The sequence below is a fragment of the Canis lupus genome, chromosome 5 (genome assembly GCF_003254725.2).
Source record: "Canis lupus dingo isolate Sandy chromosome 5, ASM325472v2, whole genome shotgun sequence".
In the NCBI taxonomy this organism is placed as follows: domain Eukaryota; kingdom Metazoa; phylum Chordata; class Mammalia; order Carnivora; family Canidae; genus Canis; species Canis lupus.
The window spans coordinates 53341333-53367977 of NC_064247.1; the positions used below are offsets into that span (position 1 = coordinate 53341333).

At 40.1% G+C, this 26645-nt stretch overlaps 1 long non-coding RNA gene across 2 annotated transcripts in view; it reads left to right on the forward strand.

Annotated features, from left to right (window-relative positions):
* Positions 1–11732: 11732 nt before the first annotated feature.
* The window catches only part of LOC112647090 (uncharacterized), a 106229-nt gene continuing 91316 nt past the window's right edge, over positions 11733–26645 (forward strand). Inside the window, exons 1-2 of one of the 2 annotated variants that reach the window (XR_007410850.1) lie at positions 11733–11821; positions 22901–23010. This is a non-coding gene — a long non-coding RNA (uncharacterized LOC112647090). Of the gene's footprint in view, positions 11822–18011; positions 18145–22900; positions 23011–26645 lie in introns of those variants that run through there. The other variant, XR_004815943.2, reaches the window with a different exon arrangement.

Consider the following 26645-nt stretch of genomic DNA (forward strand, 5'->3'; position numbering starts at 1 on the left):
CTGCACAAAGTGAATTCTCCAACTGGGGGAAACAAACGGCCGATTGAAAGGGATTTCACGCCTGAATGCTCTCATTCTGCTCATGCCTGGACATCATGGCTGCTACCTTTCTGTACATTATCAAGGGAGCTGGGGTTTGTCACTTGCACCAGACCCTGGCCTCTCCCAGAGAACCTCCAGAGAAGGCCTCAACGGTTACCGTAGAAACGTCTTCCTTCCTGGATGCAGACCCATGAAGGCTCAGGCAGCCAGGACCCAAGAGGGGCCTTGTTTAAACAGGAAAGAGCAGACAGTTTAATGGGTAGCTTTGCAGCTCTGATTCCTACACAGTTTACAGTAGTTGGAGTAATAAAATTCATAATGAATGTTTCTTTATTTTACAGCTAACTTTTTGTGTTTGTTTTTTTGTTGTTTTTTCTTTTCTTTTGTTTGTCTTTCCTTTTTCTCAAAGACTAGCTGATGGTAGGCAGGGAGAGTTTTCAATTTTCTTTCAATTTTATTTACTGGGGAAATAATATTGAAAAATACAGTGTTGTATGTACATTTATCTCATTTGTTCTTTGTGATATTTATGTGAAATATGTAATTATTATGTTAGGCAGATTGAGTCACCCATGCAGGGACACATAGCTGTTTGTGAGAAGTGGAACTTTCAAGTGCATAACCGCAAAAATCCCCATTCCGGTTTCATTAATAAATTATGAATTAAATATGGAATTTCCCACAGGTTAATAGCATTTGTAATTTGATCCACAAAGAAGTGTAACCTCTAGCTTGCAGGTGTATTGATGAGTCACTAATTCAAGGAAATAGTCAAAGAAGCCAATTATTAAACTCTTTGGGCAATCTTTGTTCTTGGCTGCCTTTGGAGACTTAAGACCTCACAATTTGTCAAGAAGCACAGACCACATGGTTGAAATTTTCTTTACTTCTAGAGTAGTCACTAAACACCTCTTGTATATCAAATGTTTTACCCATGCTCTCTTATTTTATGCTAGTAATAACCCTGTTGGGTAGATCCTACTAATCCCCATTTTACTGATACAGTAAAGAGTCTCAGAAAGGTAAAATAATTTGTTCATGAATCAAATTCACTTCTATCTGATTACCAAGCTCTGTACTTTGCTGACATTTCATGTTGTGTCTTCCCAGAGGAAATTGTCTCTTTTAAAGAAAAAGATTTTATTTATTCATGAGAGACAGAGAGAGAGGTGGAGACACAGGCAGAGGGAGAAGCAGGCTCCATGCAGGGAGCTCAACGTGGGACTCGATCCTGGGTCTCCAGGATCACATCCTGGGCTGAAGGCACAGCTAAACCGCTGGGCCACCGGGGCTGCCCCCAGAGGAAATTCTAATGAAAAGAAGTGAGGATATATTGTCTCAAGATAGATGGCACCTCTCTAAATCTCAGAGGCAGGTAATCTATTAAAAATTAGGCCTGTAGTTTAGAAAACAGTATGGAAATTTCTCAAAAAGTTAAAAGAGAGCTACCTTATAACCTAACTGTGTGCTAGGTATTTACCCCTAAGATACAAATGTAGTGTGATATGAAGGGGCATCTGCAGCAATGTCCACAATAGTCAAACTTTGGAAAGAGCCCAGATGTCCATCAACAGATGAATGGATAAAGAGGATGTAGTGTGTGTGTATATATATATAGTAGTGTGTATATGTGTGTGTGTATATATATACACACACACACACATACACTATGGATGTAGGATGTAGTGTGTATATATATATACACACATATATAAATATATATATGTGTGTATATATATACACAATATACACACTACTATATACATATATATGTACACATATATACATATATAGTATATACTATGGAATATTACTCAGCCATCAGAAAGGATGAATACTTACCATTTACATTGACATGGATGGAACTGGAAGGTATTATGCTGAGCTAAATAAGTCAGTCAGAGAAAGGTAATTATCATATGGTTTCACTCCTATTTGGAATATAAGAAGCAGTGAAGAGGATCATAGGGGAAGAGAGGGAAAACTGAATGGGAAGAAATCAGAGAGAGAGACAAACCATAAGAGACTCTTAACTATAGGAAACAAAATCGGTTGCTGGAGGGGAGGTGGCTAGGGGGGATGGGGTAATTGGGTGATGGGCATTAAGGAGGACATGTGAGAAGATGAGCACTGGCTATTATATGCAACTGATGAATTACTGAACTCTACATCTGAAACTAATAATGTAGTATATGTTGGCTAATTGACTTTAAATTAAAAAATTGGACCTGAGCTATAAGAAGCATTTCTGGCAATTCTTAAGAGGAATGGAATACTGGAGTTATCCAGTGGACAATTTGGAGACTGAATTCTCTTACATTCATGGAGCGGGAAAGCAGCAACCTTCTGAAAGGCAGCTATTACCCTGGAGGGTTCTGGGGAAGAACAGACAGATGTGGAGAGTTATGAAGTGTGAGAACTGCCCCAAGACAGTAGGGCAGATCCTTTTAAAAGCCAGTGGAGAGTTTTATCAGGCCAAGGAGAGCTTTAATTGATGGAGTCTCTTTCATATGCAGGACAGTCACTGTCCTTTACTGTGCTTAGTAAACCAAGAGCAAGAAAATTATTGTGTGTGTATGTGTGTGTGTCTGAAGAGAGGCTGAGTAGAGGTTTGGAGGCAGGGTAGCTGGAAAGGACTTGCTGATATATTCCACATATCCAGAACCCCCCAGTGAATGCTCATCAGTGGCATTATTAAATGAATAAATAAGTGAATGGACTAATAATGAATAAGCAGGAGGGGAGGTGGCTAGGGGGGATGGGGTAATTGGGTGATGGGCATTAGAATTATGACAGATCCAAAGCTTCGGGGACACCAAAAGCTCCTGGTCAGAGGGCAGTCTCCAAGTGAGGCTTCTTAGCAATCTTTCAAGCTCCCTGTGGTGTGCCAAGTCTCCATGCCTTAATATAAGCCTTGTCTTCTGTTGGGGATGCCCTCTCTGATCCTCCTCTGCAGACCTTCATCACATGGCACATGCTTCTTTTCCTTCTAGAAACTGCCTATTTTCCTACTTTGTTGTATATACCTCCCTGAGAGCAGATCTGCATTGTGCTATTTGTTCATTTATATATCTTAATTTACTCTAAGGTGGAAACTCTTAGAAGGGAGAGACCAGAGCTTTTATGTCTTTAGTACTCTGTGTATTTTCTTTCACGCAGGAGGATTTGTAAAGGAATGGGTGAATGAATCAATGAATGGATGCATTAGACAAACCCTCTTACTTCATTCAACCTTATGGCTTAGGCTAAAACCAAAAAGGCCCTTTGATTACAGGGGAGAACATAAACGTGGGGCTCAGGGAGCTGGGTTCAGGTCTCACATTTGCCATTAGCTTACTGGCTGACTTTGGGCCATATCTGAGCTTCTCAGTGACCATGGTTATCTCCGTGGAAGTGTTGGGCTAGACGATGCTTAATACCTCCTGACCCTCTGAGTTCTAGAACTTAAGGTTTTAGCAAGGGTCTCTGTAGATTAGAAGTCATCTCCCCAGCCAAGTAATTCCATTTGAGGCTGCATTTTTGAAACTGTAGTTTGTAGAATTCTGGTTCTACAAAATGTTATCTGCAAAAAGGGAATTTAGTCAGCATTTGAAAGGGTAGGGAAAATAAAGTTAAGGACATGACTTTACTGCGGGTGTTTTTGGTTCACTTGATATGAAAAAGGGCACCGGAACATCCCAAAAAAGACATACTAATTAACCTGACATATTGCGCTAATCAATACACTGTGGAATAAGTCATTGGTAGAACTCATTTTGGGAAAGTTCTATGCTGGATGTATAAGAAAGTCCCTCCAGTGCCATGGTTCTAGGTGCTCCAGGTTTTGATTCATACTTGAAATATCTTTCTAAAGGAGGTTGTTAGTAATGAAGTACTTTAGGGTTTCTGGATGTTATCAGAGGGGTTGGGGAGGCAGCGTTAGGATGCTGGGCTGGTTGGAAGGGGGATTCAACTCAACTGTTCTTTTCTGTAGTGATCTAATCAATGGAGAGGGGGATCAGGATTTGATATTTTGACCCTAGAAACTGTTTGTTTATTGGTAGAATGAGAGGAGCTAGGAATATGGGAAGGCAGTGGGAAAGGAAGATAATAGCTATTAAACAGCCATTGCTTCTTGCACTTCACTGAATCTCACAAGAAGTCCAAGATGCAACAGGTGTTGCTCTACTTACCATTTTACAGCTGAGGTAACTAAGGCACACTGAGGTTCAAAAACACACCCGAGATCACACAGAGCAAGTGGCAGACCTACAATTCGAACCTGGGTCTTTGGGGCTCTGTGGTTTAATTCTTCCCATGCAACATGGCTGCCATTAACAGAGCACCTGTTTTTTTTTGTATTGTGTTGTGTTGGTTGTGATTTTGTCGGTCATTGCTTACCTGGCCTACAGACAACAGCTATGAACTTCATTATTTCTCATATGTAAAATGTGAATGACACTTTTATTTCATGGAAGTTGTTGGGAGGATAAAATGAACACATTTTCTTCTTTATGCTTTTCTTTTCCACTTGGTACTAAAAAAAAGTTGAATATGTCATTTGTTTTTATGTAACAGTGTCAGTCCTAAGCAAGTTAATGTTTAAGTAATTTATAGTTCCCATGACTTCTCATGAATATTGGGAGAATATGCACACATTGCAGGTTTTATTGAAATGCATAAGTCAACGAGATGGTAATCAAATGTAAAAATCACCCTGCTCCATATTTGAATAGGTTATAAGCATAAGTAACAAACCTTGTCTTTTTATTTGTGTTATAAATAAAATTTATGAGAAAAAAATAACTCAGAGGGACCAATACTGTATATATTCATTTTTAGCTGTCCCTACTGGTAAAGATTGTGAATGGGAGAAATTCCTGACTGTAGTATTCATGATATGCATAGTCTTGTGATTACTTCAGGTGAAATAACTCTTGTATTTCCTGAGTAAAACTCTCAGAAATCCAATTGACTTAACACTTTCTTGTTTTGCTTTTAGTGGGGCAGGCTTGGTGGCAGGGGTACACCTGACCTGGGAGCGAAGGCAGTTTGGGGTTTTAGAGTTCTGCCTTTTAGTGGAAGTGAAGAAGCTGATGGAAAGAGAATTGAAGTGAAGACCTTTTATGTACTGTCAGATGGTATCATTATTAGTGTTTATCATTGTTTAGGGGCAGAAGTAAGTATGGTAGGCTGGGTATCAGGGCCAGACTTGAATCTCATTTCACTTTCTTTTGTTCTTTGTGTCATTACAGGAGTGTCACCTCCTTTATGGAGGCCTCTACTAGTTGTCCTCCTATTTTCCCCATCTCAGGAGGATTTTGTATTTCAATTATGGATGTTTTTTAGATTAAAAAATTTTTTAATTTATTCATGAGAGACCCACAGATAGAGTCAGGGACCTAGGCAGAGAGAGAAGCAGGCTCCAATTATGGATTGTCTCCACAACCACAGCAGATCTTTCTCATTCAGACACAGACATCTTGTGGGCAAGGGTCACCATGCCTGATTTCTCTCTGCTCCCAGGGTGTGGCCGTCCCATACTAGTCTATGGTAATAATGTTGGAAATAGTAACAAGTAGCCTTTCCTGAGTGGTAAACAATGTCAGGCAGCTTCTAAGTATGTACCATGGATTAACTCATTTGGTCCTCGGCATGCCTCTATGAAGCAGATGGTAATATAACTTCCATTTTATGGACAAAAAACCCAAGATAACAGACCACTGGGTAACACAACCAAGAGAGCCCAGAAGGTAGAAGTAAGGATTCAGACCCAGGCAGTATAGCTCCAGAGCTCATGTTCTTACTGACTTTATAGTACTGTTTGTTGTAGGTTGGGTGTTCTGAAAGCAGATGTGGAGATACAGTTTAGGATGTGGGATGTCTCTTAGAGATCAACACCTGTGAGGAAGCAGGACTGGTCAGAGGGAACAGTCTAACTGGGTGGGCCCCCATGAAGAGGGCTGGAAGGGTATTGCTCATGAGAGTTGATTTGACCTGTGCTGACACGGCTGGAATTTAGATCCTCACTTTGCCTGGTCTCTGGACATAGACTGCCTAGGGAAGGCTGTGACCATGGGCAAAGCAGCTCCTTCCCACTAATGCAGACTTTGATGTTGCTGGCAGCTGGAGGCTGTGTTTTCATCATATCCTCTGCAGCTGGATAGAAAGTCTCTGCTTTCTGGATGGCTCGTATCCATGTCAACCATATATAATAGATGGCCTCTCAGAGAAAAGATAACAAACATTTGCTAAATTAACAGAATTTTTATTAATTATAATAACTATAATAATAGTTATAACTTATTAAGCAGTAATTATGTACCATATAAAGATGCCTATAATTTATTGAGTCATTAATCATCATTAGAATACACTGAAGTTAATAATATATTACATAACCCTATTTTACTAATGATGTAATAGAGATCTACTGACAGTAACTAACTTGTCCAGAGTTATGTAATTAGAAAGTGGGAGAGCTGGAAGTCTCTCTCAGGCCCTTCTGACACTGGAGTTCATACTCATAACCTCTACATTAGTGTCTGTATCTTCCCTGCTTGACTGCTGTGAGCTTTCTATAGCAGAGACTATGTCTTTTTCAATTTTGTGGCTCTCAGCACCTAGCAATGCCTGACAAATGCTACATACTGAACATATATTTGTTGAATGAATGATAAATTGGTCTTCTATTAAAAGAACCATGGTTTTGAGAGAAACTAGCAAACTCATTTATAATTTGATGACTTTGATTAGAAGCAACTGAGCATTTAATAAAGCATATTAAAGTCATAAATCTTTGTTTATTTCACAAGTCTTGTCCAAGCTAAGAATTGTGAGCAGAAACAACAGGAAGGACACACACATTTTGTGTGCACAAGTGGCCCCTACATTGGCTGAATCTGTCAGGATAAGTGAGAGGCCATAGGCTGTTGGGGCCAGAGCATTGCCTACAATGAGGAGGTTGAAGTGTGGGTATCTATCTCATGTGCACTTTGTCACTGACAAGTTGTTTCATCCTGTTATCTCTGAAATGAGGAAATTGAGAAGATGCTCTTTGAGTTTCATTTAATACTCATATGCTCAGATTCTATAAAAATGATATGGAAGTGAAAACTGACACTCTGAAGGAACAAAAAGCAGAACCAGAACTGGTAGGTGGAGATTCAATAGGAAGATTTTAGCTGAACATGAAAAAGGATATTCTGAAGAATGCCCTTGTGGGGAAGGCATTCCTCCCCCCACAAAGTGTTGGAGCAGAAGCTGCTCTTGGTCAGGAGTACTCTGGCTGCACTCTCTGTGTTGGGCCAAAGTCTGAGTCCAATGACTACAAAGGCCAAATGAATCTGGGAGCCTGGGCATAGAAAAGACAAGGATTAAATCCCAGGTATTCCCAAAGTGCCAGAGAGTTAGAGTAATAAATTGTACTGAATGATGCTTGGGATAATAGTAGCTGCTCAGAGAATACTTGCTGTTTAATGATCAGTGCTTAAAATTGGGTTGAATATAACTGATATATAGAAGCCGTGGATAGTTTGAGGTTAAAATGAGATCATCTGTGTGAAGGTGTTTTGCCCTTATAGTTTGGGTTCTCTAGAAAACAGAACCTGACACAAGCACTTGGGTGCGGATAATAGGTTGCATGTTCAGTGATTTGAAAAGAGTGAATAAAAATTGCTGAGAACATGTAATAAGTCTCAGGTAAATGGTAGCCACAGCAACTCTTCCTACTGAAGAGTGAGGATTTTCCTAAGGATAAAGGCCTCTAGGCAGAGGGAAGAGTGTTTTAAAAAGGCTCAATGTGACAGATCTGGATAATCTCTAGGGAGGGAATATGTTTTTATTTGCAGGTTGGGAATAGGGAATTGAACGAGGCCTGGCAAGGCAGGCAAGCGTCCTGTCATGAAGGCCATGTGAGCCAGACCGCGGGAGTTAGGACAAATTCAAATATATTGAACTAGTGCAGAGCATCCCTAAAACTACATACAGAAAGTAACAAAATTGAAGTCAATTAAAAACCAAGACAGTAAAAAGACTTAAGTTCAAATGATGGAGTGCCCATGAAGAGTAGAAACCAGGCATGAAGAACAGTCAAGCCTGACTGACTTGTTTTTTTTTTTTTTTTTACACAAAATGTAGAATAAGCTGATTTGAAAAGAGTTATGCCTTTTCTTTTTTTTTTTTTTCTTTTTTCTTTCCTTCTCCCACCCCACCCCTTTGCTCTTTTTCTTCCTTCTTTCCTCCCTTTCTTCTCTGGGTCCCTGTCTGTCTGTCTTTCTCATTTTCTTTTTTTTTGCCCCAACAACACCAAACACGTTTGAAAGGAGCCACACTTACAGATTTTAATGTGACTGTTCACTGACTGTTGGATACTCTTGGCCAGTAAACACATTTGCAGTTTATATGAGAGAAACACTTGTCATCAAAGCTGAAGTTCAAATGCAATTTGATGTGCACGCAGGCATACTAATATAAACATCTTGAAAAGCTCTTAAATGATTTTTGGGGATTATCATATTTGAATTTGCAACTCACTGCCATTTATACTATTGACAAAAAAAGGCTCAAGCCCAATGCTGAAATACTGAATTCCTTATAGCAGCTTGAAGGCTGCATGTTGGTTCAGCCTTCTGTGCTTTTGCATCTTGCCATCCCTTTGGATTGCTGGCTTACCAGCCTGCACCAGTCTCCCCTCACTGCCCTCCTGCTCACTCCCATCTAGATACCAGCTGCATCATATTTTGTCCAGTTCATAGCCCCACAGTGCCTGCATGTAATTTAGCATTGCCCTTAGGGCACAGCATCTCAGTCTTTAATATGCATAGAAATACCCCCTAGAACCTTGTGAAAATGCCAATTCTGATTAATAGGTTGAAGGTGGGACCAAGATTCTGTGTTTTCAATAATCATGACACCACTGCTGCCACTGGCTCATGGACCACACTTGGAGTCGCAAGATCTTAGCCCATCCTATTGCAATCAGCCATGCGTTTGTCTTTCTTGGCTCTTAAGACCAGGGAATTTTTGTTTTGTGATTGCCAGTGTCTAGGAGGAGTCTGGCACAGGATAAGATACTCAGTAAACTCCTGGTGAAAATATGTGAAAACATTAGGTCATTAGTTCATTATCACAACCTGAATTACTTGTGCCACTATCAGCCTTTTTTTAAGAAGGAGTTGAAGACTCAGATTAAATCAGGAACGAAAACATTTCCAGATAGGGAATGATGGAACTAGAACCCTGAAGATACCCTACTAACTCTGCATCTTGTGTTCTTTTCACTCCGCCATTTGCCTTCTAAAACCCTGACTGCAATGCAAGTGGGGCCCGAGGAGTAGAGAGACTTTTTTTTTTAAATTAATAAAATGCAACTATTCCTAGTGCTGTGTTTAGGAGATTGGAACTTTACAATCTTCGCCTTAGAGAATACAGACAATATAAAGTTGCAGGAAATCCTTGGTCTTGAGAGATTTGGACCACACTCCAAACTTTGACGTTCTAAACCATTCTCACAGCTGAACAAATATGACATATATAATTGTCAAGCCCACCACTGATATTATGAATTAATTCTTGGGATTTATGGTGTTTTGCACTCTCTTTTCAAAGCACCTTACAACCGTTAATTATTTAAGCCGCTTTACATCCCTCAGAGGAAGGACAGGGATATTATTCTGCCCTGAGCCTGGGGGAAGGTGGAGGTTGACAGAGGTTGCCAGAGTCCAGGGGAAGGGAGATCATGTTGCACCTGAGTGAACTCCGAGGATTTTATTGTGGAGGAAGTCCTGCTGGTGAGACAGCATAGGGGCTTCCCTTTTGGGTTTTTGAGTCAGAAGAAGTGTGCAAAGGCCATTTTAATACCCCTAATAAGATAGTAGCTCTCATTTATTGAATGCTTACTATGTAGCATGTAGTGTGCTGTGTCCTATCTATTTTTTTATTTAATTGCATAAAAGAAATGTGAGTTGGATGATGATAATGACGAAAATAGCACCCACATTTTTTGAGAACTCACGCCATACACACACTTCACATGTCTTCCCTCTCTCTGTCCTTATGGCAACCTCATAAAGCATATATTGTTACTTCTGCATATCACAAGGAAATTAAATAGTCTACGCCATGTACTTGATATGTGATACAACTGGGATTTGAATCCAGGGTTTATCTGTCTCCAGCAGCTGGGCTCACGCTATTTGGTTCTATTGGCAAATCATTGACCCTCTGAAGTTTCTCATCTGTTAAATGTGAATAATAATACCTACCTTATAGATTCCCATGAAGATTCAACAAAAAAATGCATAGAAAGTGTCTAGTTCTGTGCTCAGTATGTAGAGGTGCTCAGTATAAGCTATTTTTTTTTTTTTCCTTTCTCTTCTCGTTTGCACCAGATTCTTCCTCCTGGGACTGTCTCTCAATAAATAACACCACCATCTTCTCAAATGCTAAGGAAAATCTTAGAGGTCTTTCAAAAAATTTCTTCCCCTTGTCGCCCTCATTTAACCAACTGCCAGTCATGGTCAGTAGATTATGTCAGGAATGGAAACTTTTCATCCAGCATCCTCCAATGGCCCCATTTTGGTTTCAAGCCCCTCCTGCTTATGAAGCTAATTCTCAGTGACCTAGGACTCTAGGAATTCCTGTCACTTATTTTCTACAACTTGCCTGCAGTGCAAGTGCTGCTAACCTCTTGTGTCAGGTTCTCAGAATTTTATTGAGGAGTCATTCTCTATACTTCCTCAAATGAAGGAAAAAACAAGAGCACCCACTTGAAATGCACTATTCTAAGTGTGTGTCTCTCATTTTTGAGGCTCTTAACTTTTCAGGACTGGATTCAACATCCCTGGCAACAAGCAGACATTGGGTAATAAATTGAATCAAGTTCTCTTGCCTCTACCCTCCAAGTGGAATTAAGGTAAACGATTAATTTTGTGAGACAAGCTCTCTGACATCCAGGTGCAGTAAGTCATTTTGGGACAATAGAAGCCAATAAGTAATAAACACCACCAACAATGGACTTTAGTATTAATTCTTATTCTCTTACCAGTAACAAAGTACCTTTGGGGCTTCCAGGAGACCACAGAAGGGGGAATTTTGTCTAATAGTCACTGCTACATATTGTCCACACTTCTAAAACTTGCTTTGATTGCCATGGGACGTTGGCTCTGTTGCCAGTCTTTAGTTTCTATTCTCTGGGCCATGAAAACCACTCTCTCTCTAATGTCTCCACCTGACAGATTGAGCTGCACCAGGTTCTCCATCAGCTGATACGTCTGGTGGCCATACATAAGACTCAGGACTGGGGACTGGTTAGAACTTTGATCCCCAAATGCCGAAGTGTTCCAGTTGGATTATCTCCACAAGAGGTCTGGTTGAATAATAGATAATATCCCTTTCCCTTACTTTGACTTATAAAAAAGAATTTGAAGAATCTAGACTCTTTATCTCTATTCAGGATATTTTTCAGTTTAAAATATTTCCATTCCTATGTCTTCATCATATAATAGTAATAGTTATAATATTAATGGGTAACATCTATATGGAGATAAAGACACACCAGAATTTATTCTAACTACCTTAAATGTACTAGTCTGTATAATTCTCACATCAATCCCATGAGGCATGCATGGTAGTATTATCCTGTCATTATTATTCTGATTGTGAGGTAGGCCTTGAGAGGTTAGGTGACTTATAGCTGGCCTGTATTCTAACCTAGGCACTATGACTTGAGCTTTGGAGAGCTTCACAATAATAAGTACAAAATAATAATGGCCACTTTGCACGATACTTAGAGTTCACAGTGAGTGTTCACAATCATTATCTCATTTTATCACCACAAGAATCTACTAGAGCAGACAAGCGACAGATAGGATGCCTTCACACTGGAAGGTTGTAGTATACAATAGGCGAGAGCATGTATTTTGAATTCAGAATGACATGGGTTTGAATTTTGGCTTTGGATGTTTGAGCCTCAGTTCTCCTACAAGTAAAATAGGGATTAAAATGACATTTCAGGGGCTCCCGGCTAACTCAGTTGGTAGAGCATGACTCTTGATCTTGGGGTCATGAGTTCAAGCCCCATGTTGGGTGTGGAGCCTACTTAAAATAAATTTTTTAAAATGACATTGCATAGGATTTTTGTGAGGATTAAATAAAGCCATATGAAGAAAGTGCTTCACAATGCATTGACTAACTCTTAACAGCTGTCAATGAATCTTCCTTCTTTCTTTCCTGCCTTGCTTTCTTCCTTCCTTCTTTTACTAATATTGGGCCCTGTATCTGTGTGTGTGTGTGTGTGTGTGTGTGTGTGTATTACATATAATATCCTCTTTTCTTCATCCCTAGTGCATTCAGGTAATGGTAGGGAAATTTAGGTTTGAGCTTGGTTTGAAATGTTAGTATAGTTAGTATAGTTTAACAAGTATTTATTGAGCACTCTGAGTAGGGATATTGTGGTAGGAAGGTATTGGTGATACAAAAGTGATTACATGAGATCCCTACCCTCAATAGTCCATATTCCTTGAGGAATGGAAGGGAGAGAGTTCATTCTGTGCCAAGCACTATACTTTACATGGATGATCTCATATATGATCTCATTTGACAGGTGAGGAAATGGAGGCCCTGAGAAAGAGGCTGTATGCCATTCTCTAGATCATCACTGTCTAATAGGATTTTCTAGATGATGGAGGTAATCTGTCTGTGCTGTACAGTATGATAGCCACTAGACTTTTGGTCACTGGAAATGTAGCTTGTACAACTAAGAAACCAAGTATTTGATTTTATGTTGTCTTCATCAATTTAAACTAAGTATTTGATTGTATGTTGCCTTCACTGATTTAAATAGCTCATGTAGCTAGTTGCTATCATATTTGATAGCACAGCTGCAGGAGAAGACCCAGCTAGTCAGTCAGTGCAGACTTTGAATTTGAACTGTGGTCTGTTTGACTTCCAAGGCCGTGATTAGGCATGACTCAAGGCTCTCTCATTTTTTTACATTCATTATCTCACTCAGGGGCTAGACATGAGCCCCTCCCCTCTTCCTTGCCAGTAGAAGAGGTAACTCTGGGGGTAGAGGGTCATCTGAAGGATGCCAGCCAATAGCCCTCCTCCTCTCATAGAACTAGGATAGAGAGTGGGAGCAATCATCCTTCCATACAAAACCCCTCAGGATCAGAGGCTTTTGCCTGAGTGGAATTCATTTTGTTGCAGTAATAATTCTTACAGAAAACTGGTGTTGCTGATATAGTAAGAAGGCCAAGTAGGGCCCCATGAAGGGAGGACTCTTGAAATTCCTTAGTGAAAAAGTAGGAAAAATGCTAGTCATTATTAGGGTGAGGACTTAAAATAATAATAGGGGCCAAAGGGTTTCAGATTTTCTTGTTGCCGTGTTTAGGATTTCAAAAGCCACATCACCAACAATATGTTTGTGGCCAACTTGAATCTAAGAATCCAATGACTCAGTTCTTCCCATGGCCCAGACTAACAAAAAGGCTTTAGAATTCAAAATAAATAGTAGCATTTGCTTTTGTCCTTTATTATTGCTATTATTAATAAGCCATTCAATGTGTATAAGAAAAACCAAGAAGGGTGGATATTAGAAGCAGGGAGATGGATTACTATGCAGAGAATGTGTGTGTGTGAGGCAATTATCAATATTTGTTGAATGAATAAACTAAGTCATTTTTTTCCAGAAATAAAAAAGCTATTTATTGTCTCCTAATAACTAGAATTGTGGGAGTGAGCCCCCTGCGAGAGATGGGAATTATATTCTGGGCCGAAGGACCACCATATGCAAAGTCCCTGAAGTTAGAGGGAGCCTATACTTTGGAAAAATTGACACAGCAAATTAGTGTGGCTGGTGCTTAGGAGAAAGGGCATGGGATGGGGATGAAACGTTGGGGAAAGGCCAGACTTTGCCTTGTGGTTTGGGTTACATTAAAGATTTTGGTCTTTAATTCAAGAGTAATAGGAAGAATTTGAAGGAGTTTGAGTAAAAAAGTAGCAGTGTCATGTTTGTGCTTTTTTAAGAGGTCACTGCCAATGTATGAAAAACAAATTGGAAGAGAACGGGGTGAACACAGGGAAATTATTTGTAGCGATAGTAGTGATCCAGGTTCATGGCAGGCTCAGGCTCATGGCAACTCTTCAAGCTTCAATTTCCTCATCTCAAAAATGGAAATAATGTGTATGAAAGTGCTATGCAAAGTGCTAGTTTTCTTACTTGTGACATAAAGTGTTTTACTTATTATTTGTGTGATTTTTTTATTATAGATGGGGTGAACTATGTACTAATAAGTTAATCACCAAACAGCCAATTTTCCCAGAGTACATGGTAAAATCCTGAGGCAGAGACTGAATGTATATGATTGAGTGTCTCTGGTTCGTGTAATAGTGCAGCCATCGCATGCAAATTAGTTTCAGTTTTGCCTTCTCTGTTGGTCCTTGACCTTCTTGGCCTCAGATTCATTCTCATCCTTTCCTGTTTGTCTTTATGTTGTTGGAGGGCTGGCATCTAAAGCCTGTTTCCTAGGCTTCTATACCAAGCAGCTGACTTCTGGCTGGGTTTCCCCAGTGTGATGTACTAATGATAGACTGGAGAGTGGGAAGAAGGGAAAAGCCTGGGTATTACTTCTCCCTGTGTGTCTTGTATCTCAGGCTGAGGCTTTGTTTCTTCCATAGCCTCTGGCTTACGATTCCCGCTTCTGCGTGATCTTGGCTCTTGGGCACCTTGCTTTGTTCTTTTAGTCCAAGGACGTAGCAACTTCCTGCCACTGTTAACCTTTGGAGCACCTTAGGTGTCACATGTCACTTCTCTTTCATCACCTCTGCAACCAGTTCCTTCTACCAGATTCCTTCTGTTTTATTTATGTATTTGTTTATTTATTTATTTAAGATTTTATTTATTTATTCATGAGAGAGACACAGAAAGAGAGAAGCAGAGATACAGGCAGAGGGAGAAGCAGGCTCCACGTAGGGAGCCCGATGTGGGACTCGATCCTGGGTCTCCAGTATCACACCCTGGGCTGAAAGCGGCACTAAACCGCTGAGCCACCCAGGCTGCCCGATTCCTTCTGTTTTAGACTCAGTTTTTGTTTAACTGGTTAGATCCTGAGTGATATATACTAGCATATAGGCTGAATTTTTTTAATAATCAAACAGCACTCTTTTCAAAAATGTAATCTTTTTATGTAAATAAACTTTGAAACCTTAAAACACATAATACAAAAGAAAATATCCTGTCAATAGAAACACATTTCAAAACCATAAACAAACTTAGTATGGTCTGCATTTTAATAGCAACAAAATTAATCATAACTTTTTCAACTTTATTTTTTCAGCTGACTGAGCCTCAGAGCTGAGACAAATGTTGTCACTTAGTGTTCTTTAAATAGTTTTTAGCTAGTTTTAATTTGAAGAAAGAACATTCTTCAGTAGAGACAGGGATAGGGATTACCAAAAAATAAAATAAACAAATAACATACTTTGGAAAAACTCACCATTATGTCATAGTATTACATGCTATCTTGGCAAATTTATGGATAGTTTTAATTTTTTTTCAGTTTCACTTGGTAATGGTTTGACACAAAACAGTGATATCATTGGCAATGATTCTTTTATGTTGCTTGAAAGTTTATTTGGAATCTTCTCTGTGCTCCTTCCAATAATCTGTTTTTCTAAGATAATGTTGTTAATTGATTTATTGATGCATTTACTAGTTTATTAAAAAATTTATGGGATGACTACTATATTTTCTTAAAAAGCCAACATATTTTGATACATAGCCATTCTTTAACAGACCATCTTTTCACATTATTGAAGTTGTCAACCTATTTAAAAATAATTTTTTCAGGTGAAATTCACACAAAAAAGGAAGCCATATCATTTTATTATTTATTTATATTTAGAGAGAGAGAGAGAGAGAGAGAGAATGAGCACTGAGACATGAGACAGAGGGAGAGAGAGACTCTCAAGCAGGCTCCATACTCAGCATGGAGCCTGACAAAAGGCTAGAGCTCTCACAACCCTGAGATCATGACCTGAGCCGAAATCAAGAGTCAGACACTTAACTGACTGAACCATCCAGGTGCCCCCAAAAAGGAACAAAAGGAACAAAAAAGGAACAATTCTAAAATGGACAGTTCAGTGGCATTCAGTTGAGCAACGTTGAGCAACCACCACCTCTATCTACTTCCCAAACATTTCTATCACTCTAGAGGACTCTAGCAACCACCACAATTCATTCTCTCCCCATGGATTTATTTATTCTGGATATCTTACATGAATAGAATCATATAATGTGTGACCTTTTGTGTCTGGCTCTTTCTTACAGAGCATATGTTTTCAAGGTTTGTTCATGTTGCAGCATGTATTAGGACTTCCTTTTGATAGCTGAGTAATATTCCAGTTATATATATGCCACTATTTGTTTATCCTTTCACCCTTTGGTGGACATTTGAGCTGTTTGCACCTTGTGGTTATGGTCAGTAATGCTACCATGAACATCTACACATCTTTACTTACTTATGTACCTTTCCTAGTTCTTTTGGGTATAGACCTATGAATGGAATTGTGGACCTATTTTCAATTCTTTTTGGTCTAGAGCATAAGAGGGTTCATTTGGTAATTTTATGTTTAACTTTTTGAGCAGATGGTAAACTTGTTCACAGCAGCGGAACCATTTAATATTTCCAACAGCAATGTACAAGGGGTCCAGTTTCTCCACATCCTGCCAACACTTGTTACTTTCTATTTTTTAAAATTGCTATTCTAGCCGCTATGAATACCAAAATACCCTTTGTGGTATTTTGTTTTTGTTTATTTCTGTTTTTGTTTTAAAATATGCTCCATGCCCAACGTGGCACTTGAATTCATGACCCTGAGGTCAACATTTGCACACTCCACCAACCAAATGAGGCAGCCAGGCACCCCCCCCTTATTGTGATTTTAATTTGCATTTCCCTATTGACTCATGATGTTGACCATCATCTCACATGCTTATTGGCTAATGTATATATTTTCTCTGATGAAGTGTCTATTCAAATCTTTTGCCCCTTTTAAGTTGTGTGTGTGTGTGTGTGTCTTTTTGTTAAGTTATGGAAGTTCTTTAAATATTCTGGATACTAGGCTTTTATCAGATATACAATTTGCACATATTTTCTGCCCTGTAGATAGTTTATTTACTTTCTTGATAAAGAACGCCCTTGTGTACACAAATGCTTTTCATTTTGACAAGGCCCAATTTATTGTTTCTTTGGTTGCTCACACTTTTTGTGTCAGATCTGACAATCCATTGCCAAATTCAATGTCATGAAGATTATTATTATTTTTAAAGATTTTATTTATTAATTAATATTAATGAGATACACGGGGGTGGGGGGGGGTGGGCAGAGACACAGACAGAGAAGCAGGCTCCATGCAGGGAGCCTGACGTGGGATTCAATCCTGGGTCTCCAGGATCATGCTCTGGGCTGAAGGCAGCGCCAAACTGCTGAGCCACCCAGGCTGCACTAATGTCATGAAGATTATTTTTAATATCTTATACCCATATATGGATGTAACACATATTCATTTTCAGAGCATTTTAAAATTCATTGATTCATTTTATTCTTTTTAACAATGTTGTGAAGTACACAGGGCAATCGTAATTATGCTAATTTTAAAGATAAGAAACCCCCTTGAACTTGAAAACTGTCAGAGTCTCATGGATAGTAGACAGCAAATGTAAAATACAAATTCCAGCTGCCTGACCCCATTCATTTGTTTGTCCATTCTACTCTCTTGCTCCATAGGGTATCCTATGTTTGCTGGAAACAATGTTGAGACAGGGGAGAGAAGGAATGAAAACTAATACTTGTTTGTTCCTACTATGCACAAGGCTTATTTAAGCCTTCTGCCCATCTCATTATACAGTTCTCACACCATCCTAGAGGTTCATGTTGAATTTCTGATTTTTTTTAAAGATTTTATTTATTTATTTATGACAGACACAGAGAGAGGCAGAGACATAGGCAGAGGGAGAAGCAGGCTCCATGCAGGAAGCCTGATGTGGGACTCGACTCTGAGCCAAAGGCAACTGCTCAACCACTTAGCCACCCAGGGGTCCCACGAATTTCTGATTTTAAGGTAAGGAAAGAGTGGCTGAGAGAATTTGTAATGTACTATGTAGTATACTGATAACCCATGGCAGAGCCTTTGTTCAATCCTGAGGTGGTTTGACCCCTTAATATCATCTAGCATTTAAAGGAAAGCCCCACAGAAGAGGATTGTTTCAGACATATGAAAGGAGAAGAAAATCAAAAGTAGGAAGTAATATTGGTATTTTTCTTCTGTGTTCTCAATTGCCTATATTTAATGAAAATGACCCTCTGCTTCTCACTCTTATTGGTTATCTGCTTAAATGCTAATCCCTGAATCCACCCCCTATAATCCTCCCCACACGCTTTTAATCACTCTTGCAACCAGTGTCCTTAACAATATTAAACGTTCTATCATAGGGATACAGAACTATTTCTCCACATCTAAAGCCTCCAGGCCCACCTGGCCAGGTCCTATGGTGCAGCTCTCCCAGCGACCATGGATCCTCATCTGGTGTTTAACAAATCATGCCCCCCACCCATCCCCCATCTACTTTTTTTGCACACAGACAGGAAATTGGGGACTAAGGGAAATTCACCTCTGACCCTTAATTCACTTTTTAATAAAAGCATTTAGAGTCATTTGCTTGCTTCATGCCAGACGCAAGAGAGAGCTGACTTCATGGCTCTTTGTAGGAAGACTCATCCATCCCTCCTGCACTGGCATTTTTTTCAGTGTGTCAGCTCTCAGAGGCAGCTGCTAACTCAGACCATGTCCATGTTATGACCTTGCCCAGTGCCTAACACATAGTAGAGTGTTGTAAATATTGACTGTGTTCAATGAGTGTCAGTAATTGAAAAGTGAACGATGGTGCTTTTGCCTTACACAGTGAATTTAATTAATGGGTAGAATTTTCCCAATTTTATACTTTCCTCCTATCAATTTTTCTTAAACTGCTGAAGACTTTGAGGTGATAATTTGTATTAGACATGAGTCTTTTGGTTGTTTGAGAAAGAAACTCATTGAAGCAGAGTTAAGAAACAAAGGAAATTTATTATCTCACCCGTCGTGGTAGGACCCAGATTATCTTCAATAGTCTTCCTCACTCCTTGCCTTGCCCTGCTTTCCTTTGACCAGCTTCATTCTCAGGCAAATTCTTGTAACAGTAGGATGGCCACTGGCATCTTCAAATCTTCAGGAATAGACTTTACTATTTTGGCAATCTAAGCTGGGAGACAGAATTGCTGTTCCAATAGTTTAACTAAAATCTTGGGACTGCCTGTCATGTGCACCTCTCTGGTCCAATCATGGTGGTTTTTTTGAACTCTCATTGATCAGTGGGTCATATGCCCACCACTGGAGCAGGGAGTGGGATCAGCCTTCCCTGAATGGCATGGACCAACTGGCATAAGGGGGTCCTCAAAAGAAAATTGGGCTGACACATACAGATGATGAGGGAAAAGAGAATGAATAGGCAAAACAATAAATGCCCACTGCTTATCTGACATATAGTACATGACAACTTAGGAATCTTAAACTCATTACACAAAACTGTAAGTTTGACTTCTTGGTGTCTGGCAAAGACAACATCATTTTAAAGTTTTCTGCATTTGGAGCAGAAGATGAATTTCAAACCAGAATACACATTTAAGGAGCTTCTTTTGAAGCCTCCTATATATATGTATGAGGAAAAAAATTCAGTTGCCTATACTGGTATTTTTGCTCAGGCCCATGCATTGTTTATTCAGCCTTCTCTGTTACTCGTGGACTGTTGACCAAGTAGCAGACATTGTATCTTACACTGAGACTAGAGTGTTAAATAAGGAAAACATGCCTGTCCTCCTGGAGATTATGGCCTGGGGGAGCTTATAATCAGATTCTAATTAACTCATAAAGTATGACTTGAGAGAGCTATTGAACTCATGCAGTGGAATCAGGACATTAAAAAAAAAAAAGGGAGTATGTAAGGGCAACCATGTTATATAAGAAGCAGGTTAACTAAATAAGTTGAGTGATAATTTCTTGCTTAAATCTGTGTAAGACACTTTGTGCTGATGAACACCTTCATTCTTAAAAATCATCTGTAGTTTCCCTTTGTAGATGAAGTGAGGGGAAGGAGAAGTTAGGTGCTCACCCAAGTCTGAGTTTTCTAGGACACTATGCCTGTATTGGCAATCATAAAAGATCTATGATTTCTTTTATGTCATGGGTGTTATTTACACCCAGAAATACATACACATATACAGAACTTCTGGGAAAGCTGTGATGACCAAATCATGAGTCCTATGCCCTTAACAGATGCTCTCTCCTTTCTTGGGGCTCCCTATCCTTATTTCTTCACTCCTAGGTCATTGTAAATATAGCAAAAGGAAGTCTGTGTGTGTGTGTGTGTGTGTGTGTGTGTGTGTGTGTATGCATGTGGTAGTAGGAGGCTGGTTGAAGGCTGCAGGCCTCAGAGCCTTTGAGCAAGTGATAGGTAAAGGCTTTGTGGCCTACAAGGAAAGTCCATGGGAAGAGGAAGCAGTGAGGCCCAGTGGAAAAAGCACTGGAAAGAAGTCCTATGACTTGGCTTTGAATCCTGGCCCCACCACTTAGAAGTCAAAGTTACTTAACATCAAAGATTGTATTTCCATTACTGGCAATGAAAATATACTTCTTCATACTTCATATCTCCTAGGTGTTTTGTGAGAATCAAGTACAATAATACCTATGAAAATTGCTGTGGGCAGTGCAAAGCTGTAATTTGTAAAGCTTTATTTTGTATATCATTGCTCTCTTCTGATCTGCCCCTGCTTGCTCTCTCTCATGTACAAACCTCATGATTTCCAGCATTCTGAAGGTGGCATAGTGCATACATAGTACAAACAAGTATTTTTTCCCTCCATTTTCCACTCCTTAATTCTTACCCACCAGTTGTTTCTCCAGGTACTGTAGTAGCTAGAGATAAGAGAAAAAGCATGAGTTGAGGAAAAGAATATGAAGTTTGGACTCAGGGCATAAATCCTGACTTCTCCTTCTCTGGTTGTATAGTTTTGAGATAGTCAACTAACTTCTCTAAGCATTCAGCTTTTTCATCTGTAAAACAGAAGTAATTTCCATGATTTATAGGAACTTTACTGAGTGCTAAAGGGAACACGTGGCTCAGTAAATCAGCCATCATTTTCTTTAAGACATTTCCCCTCCCACCTAGGAGCTCATGGTCTAAAAGTGTAGATAAGACGTTTTTCAAGATTATTCTAAATCAGAAGAGAGAGCATGTGGCTTTGGTGTGTGTGTGGGGGGGTGGGGATGGTGGATGGCCAGTCTCTGAGTGGTTGAGCTGTTTGGTTGTTGAGTAAGGTATGACTTTACCCAAGGAACCCAGCTGGTACTTGGTAAAATCTAGTCTTGAATCCAAGCTTCCTAGGAAATTTTCAAAAAGGTAGACCTCTTTAGGTTTACTAAACTATTATTTGGACCTTGATTTTTAAGAACATTTCCTGAAGTTAGTGGTTTGTTAAGACAAAAGATGAGCTGAGAGGTCCCATGCCACTTTAAGGAATACATGTGTAGTACCAGCAGGAATGAAAAATGTGGCTTATTTTTTTCCTGAAAGAAAAATAGTTAACTGTATTACAGGGAATAGGATAGCTCAGAGGAGAGTTTGACACCAAGAGCTTGTTTGATTTTACAACAAATGGTTAGCATCATAAAATTACTCATTTATTGGCTTATTTGGGGCTTTTTAATGGCCTTGTCCTGGTTTGTGGGATCCAACACTTAAGCCCATCAGTGTGATATTGTTGTGTGTTGCTTCTCCATTACACAATGATCCCACTACAGTGAGGCTCTCTTGACCTTTTTTCCTCCTTCCGTCTGTGCCATCTATCAAATACCCGAAGCATGTTTAAATTTGCCTGTGCTTGGCCTTTGTTGTTCATGATGACGCCGTTGTGAGATCACCTTGAGTGTCATCGCAAAGCAGCTGAAATGGGGTTTTCACTGCTCCTCTGTAGTAGACTGAACATTGACCCTCAAATATATCAGATCTTAATCTCTAGAACCTGTGAGTGTGATCTTATTTGGAAAACGGCTGTTACAAATGTGATTAAGTTAAGAATGTACAGATGGGGAAGGATGTTCCAGATTATCTGGATGAACCCTAAATACAATCACAGATGTCCTTATAAGAAAGGACAGAGGTAGATTTCACACAGAGCAAGAGGGGAAGGCAACATGACCACAGAGACTGGAAACAGATTGGAGCGATGTAGTCATAAGCCAAGAATGCCAGCAGCCACCAGATTTCAAAGTCTGGTCTCCAGAGCAGAGAGAATAAATTTCTGTTGTTTCAAACCACCAAGTTTGTGATAATTTATTATGGCAGCCATTGGAAATTAATATACCCTCCATCTCCTTTCCCTGGCAATCTACCATTTTGAATATTATAATGTACACTTAAATTTCATTTTAAATAAATGATCTTATAAAAATAGCCCATCCACATTCCAGGAAGTCATGAGAAATAACAGGTTATAGTAGGTCATAACTGGAAGGGTCCTCAGAGGCCACCCAGACTTCGAACTATAAAGATGAGAAGGCCGGGATGCAGAGAGAGTGCATACTTGCCCAAGGTCACTCAGTAAGTGAGTGGTATAGGCAGGACCTAACCCAATAGCCAAACTTTGTCACCACAGACAAAGGGACACAACTATGAGGATATTTGGCCTGGCAAGTAGATAGGAAAGAACCTGCTAAAGCTTACTTAAAGAATGTGACTTTTATCTTTTTTTTAATGAGTTGTGGATTGGCCCTTTCACTCTAGGTAACTAAATGCAAGAAACATTTTGGGGAAAGACAATAGCCTTTTCTGCAAGAAACAGATACAGTTGAATATGTCTGACTTGGGAAGATATCCGTGACATAAGGATGCAGGTAGGTGTGTGGCCTTTAGAATCATAGGACCTGACCAGAATTTTGTCTCTGCCACTCACCGGCTCTGTGAATCAGGGTCAGTTACTCTCTGGGAGCCTCAGTGTCTTCATCTGAGAGCCAGAGGTACTAATAGTGCTTGTCTGAGACTGTGGTGAGGCCTACATGAGATACTGTGTATAAAAATGCCTCACCCTCTGTCTGCCAATTAATTGAGGGTTAGGGTTAGCTCCATAAATGTTAGTGTCTGGTATTATGTTATCAAATAAAAGTGAAGTTGTAGCAGAGTATATAGAATTTTATCTTCTTCAAATTTCTTTGGATATTTTACAAGGACCCTGGGATTTCTTTAGTAATCAGTAATAACAGTAAAGACGAAAAACAGGTCTGACTCACAGGGAGCAGAGCCTTTCATGAGGCACTGGGGTCTCAGTGTGGCAGGGCTGAGACTGTTATCGGAGTCCCAGAGCTGACAGGAATCCTCAGACCTCGCTGCTGGGAAATGAACAGCTATAAATGTGCATTTACATAAACATGAATACATAAACAGGATCAAAGACTGCCCGATCCCTGGGGAATGAGGTGAGTGCCCTCCTCTGACCAAAGCTCTGGGTTACACAAGGGCCCCATGCTGCGTGGACGGCTCAGAGATGGTGCTCTGCACACCTGGTCTCCAGGCCCCGCCCAGCCCCTCTAAGCCGTGTGACTTGGGCAGGTCACCTGCAGGGCCTGTTTCCTTATCCATCCAACACATAGGCTTCTTATGAGGCTCAAATGAGGTAAAGTACATAAAAGTACTTAGTAAACAGGAAGCCAGTCCAAAGGGGATACTATTATGTACCCTATCAGTTTTCAAGCTCAACAGGGCGTATGTTTGTAATACGTTTCAATTTTGTTCATTCTGTTTGGATGTTCACTATTGTCATTTCTGCTCTCATTCCTTCTATATTGTTTGTTAGCATTTTAGGTGGCCTTACTGATTCTTGTGTGGCTTTTCTCTATCTATCAGGATAATTTTTTTAAAACATACCTTCTGGGGATCCCTGGGTGGCTCAACGGTTTAGCGCCTGCCTTTGGCCCAGGGCACGATCCTGGAGTCCTGGGATCGAGTCCCGCGTCGGGCTCCCGGCATGGAGCCTGCTTCTCCCTCCTCCTGTGTCTCTGCCTCTCTCTCTCTCTATGTCTATCATGAATAAATAAATCTTAAAAAAAAATAAAACATACCTTCTGCCATGATAATCTATCAGTGCATTGATATATAGTTCCTCTTCTCCTAGCACATGCGATGGTTGCGCATCCAACAAAAGGAAAGCATCTGTCAAGGTACAGAGCCATCTGTTTTAACTAAACAGTCCTCAAGAGAGCTGTGAACTTGGTTTTCCCGAGCATCAGTATTTGGGATGCTGGTCCTCTGGCCCCTAGAAGGGAGCTTTGAGTGACTCACCCTACTGGAAACAAACCCCCTCCCCTTGCCTCTGGTCTTATATTCCTGGTTCCTAGCCTCAGTTTAGACCTGCCAATAAGTAGCTTACACCAGACTCAGCTGCTGAACTTTTGGACATGTTTTTGTACTTGTTCTCTGGCTACCTCTGGTCAGTCTTCTTTTTTTTTAAGATTTTTTTTTTTAATTTATTCATGAGAGACACAGAGAGAGAGAGGCAGAGACACAGGCAGAGAGAGAAGCAGGCTTCATGCAGGGAGCCTGATGTGGGACTTGATCCCGGGACTCCAGGACCATGCCCTGGGCTGATGAAAGGCACTAAACCGCTGAGCACCCAGGGATCCCCTGGTCAGTCTTCTTCTGATTGATGGGTTGACGCTCTTTGGCCCTGTCTAGACTTCTGCATGAGACAGAATGGTTTGCTCTCTCATACTATACTTGTGTTGAGTGCCTAAAAGATACTAGGAATTATGCTAGCCAAATATGGCCTTTGCTTCTTGGAACTTACAGCTTAGCAAAGAAAGTAACAATTGAAAAGTTTATTGTAATTGTGGTATTACAAAACAGGAAGAACAAGATGCTTTGGGCACATACGTAACAGTGGAACCCCTAACTAACATAAGGGTGTCAGAGAAGGCCACCTTGAGAAAGTCCCTTGAATGGAAATTTAAGATTGAATTGGAGTCAAAGACCAGTTGGGATCAGCATGTGGGAAGACACAGAGTCTAGCAAAGTCTAAAAGGGACATTGTTTCTTCCAGTCACCTAGGGCAGGGAGTCTAGGTCATCACCCATAATGTCTGTTGGTACCAAGGTGCAGGTAGAAATCCAGGCTGGCTGGAGCTCAAACAGTTATAGTTCTATCTCTGCCATTGTGGGCTGTAGGATATTTGGCATGTTGCCGACCCTATCTGACCTCTAGTTGCCACATCTGGGAAACACAAATGATAACCTTTCAAGGTCATTGTGAATGACTGATGAAATAACATGAAAGTACTTTGGAAATCATGTGACTAAAGGGAGGAAGTTGGTCATAGGGCATCTGACCCAGCACTAAGATGGAACAAGGAATAGAAAATGCTGACCCTACCAGGACCCAATTCTTTCAAGTCTTACACTGTTTCAGAACTTTAGGAGTTCCATATATATATGGATATGGATATATGTGCTCTGTATATGTTACTGAAAGGGGTAAGAGCAGGGTTTTTAAAAAAATATTATATTCATGGCTAAGTTGTCCCAAAAGGTTACAGCCCTCTCCCTACATGGTATCACTAGAATTCCAGGTACCCTGGCTTAATGTAACATAACACCTCCACAACCTCTGGGGCTGGGATAACTATATCCTACCCAGTAGTGTATGATAACAACATGGGTAGATTGTTAGTTCTGCCCCTTTGCCAGCAAAAACCCACAACTTTCTCTTAACCTAATGGCCAATACTCTGGCAGAGAATAGCTGGCTTGGTCTCTATATAAACTGTTTTGCATTTTTGAAGAGCAAAACCATGTTTATTGATTCCAATCTGGAGCCAGGAGCTTCAGGCATCACATGGAATCTGGAATTACTTGGGAGATGCCCAGAACTAGCACCACAACATCAGGCATTTTTGTAGCATGATGAAACGACAAAAACATTCATGGTCCCTGATCCCTGGAGGACCACCTGTTACTTTTTTGGATCAATTATGAATGGAACATAGTAAGACTGATACTCATGGTGCCTTTGGCTGGCTAATCATTGATCATCCCAGCTTGAGGTACAATTGTTCTGCTAATTGTCAGTGAGTAAAACTGAGTGGGAGGTCCAGAAGTTGGCTGGATCCTTGGCAGTTGAGAACTGGCAGGGTGACTGCTCCCCCAGCAATTTGATTGTGTAACAGCTGCAGGTGTTTAAGTATACTGTAAGGGTTAAACACATCCTGCATGTAATGTACAAGCATCGTGCCTAATAGAGGGTAAATTCTGCATTTACATTACCTATTAGTTCCTTATTAATAATGACTATTACCAATGGGCATAAGAAATAGGGTCTAAATTCATCAAAGAACAAAAGTTTTTAGAAAAACAGCACATCCCTTTTCTTTATTTCCCATGGTGCTTCCTCATAATGTCCTTGGACCGAGCACCAGGGGTGTCTTCCTCAATGGAGGGAAACAGGCCATCCTTGGAATTTGAAGTGACAAATGTCTAAATGCC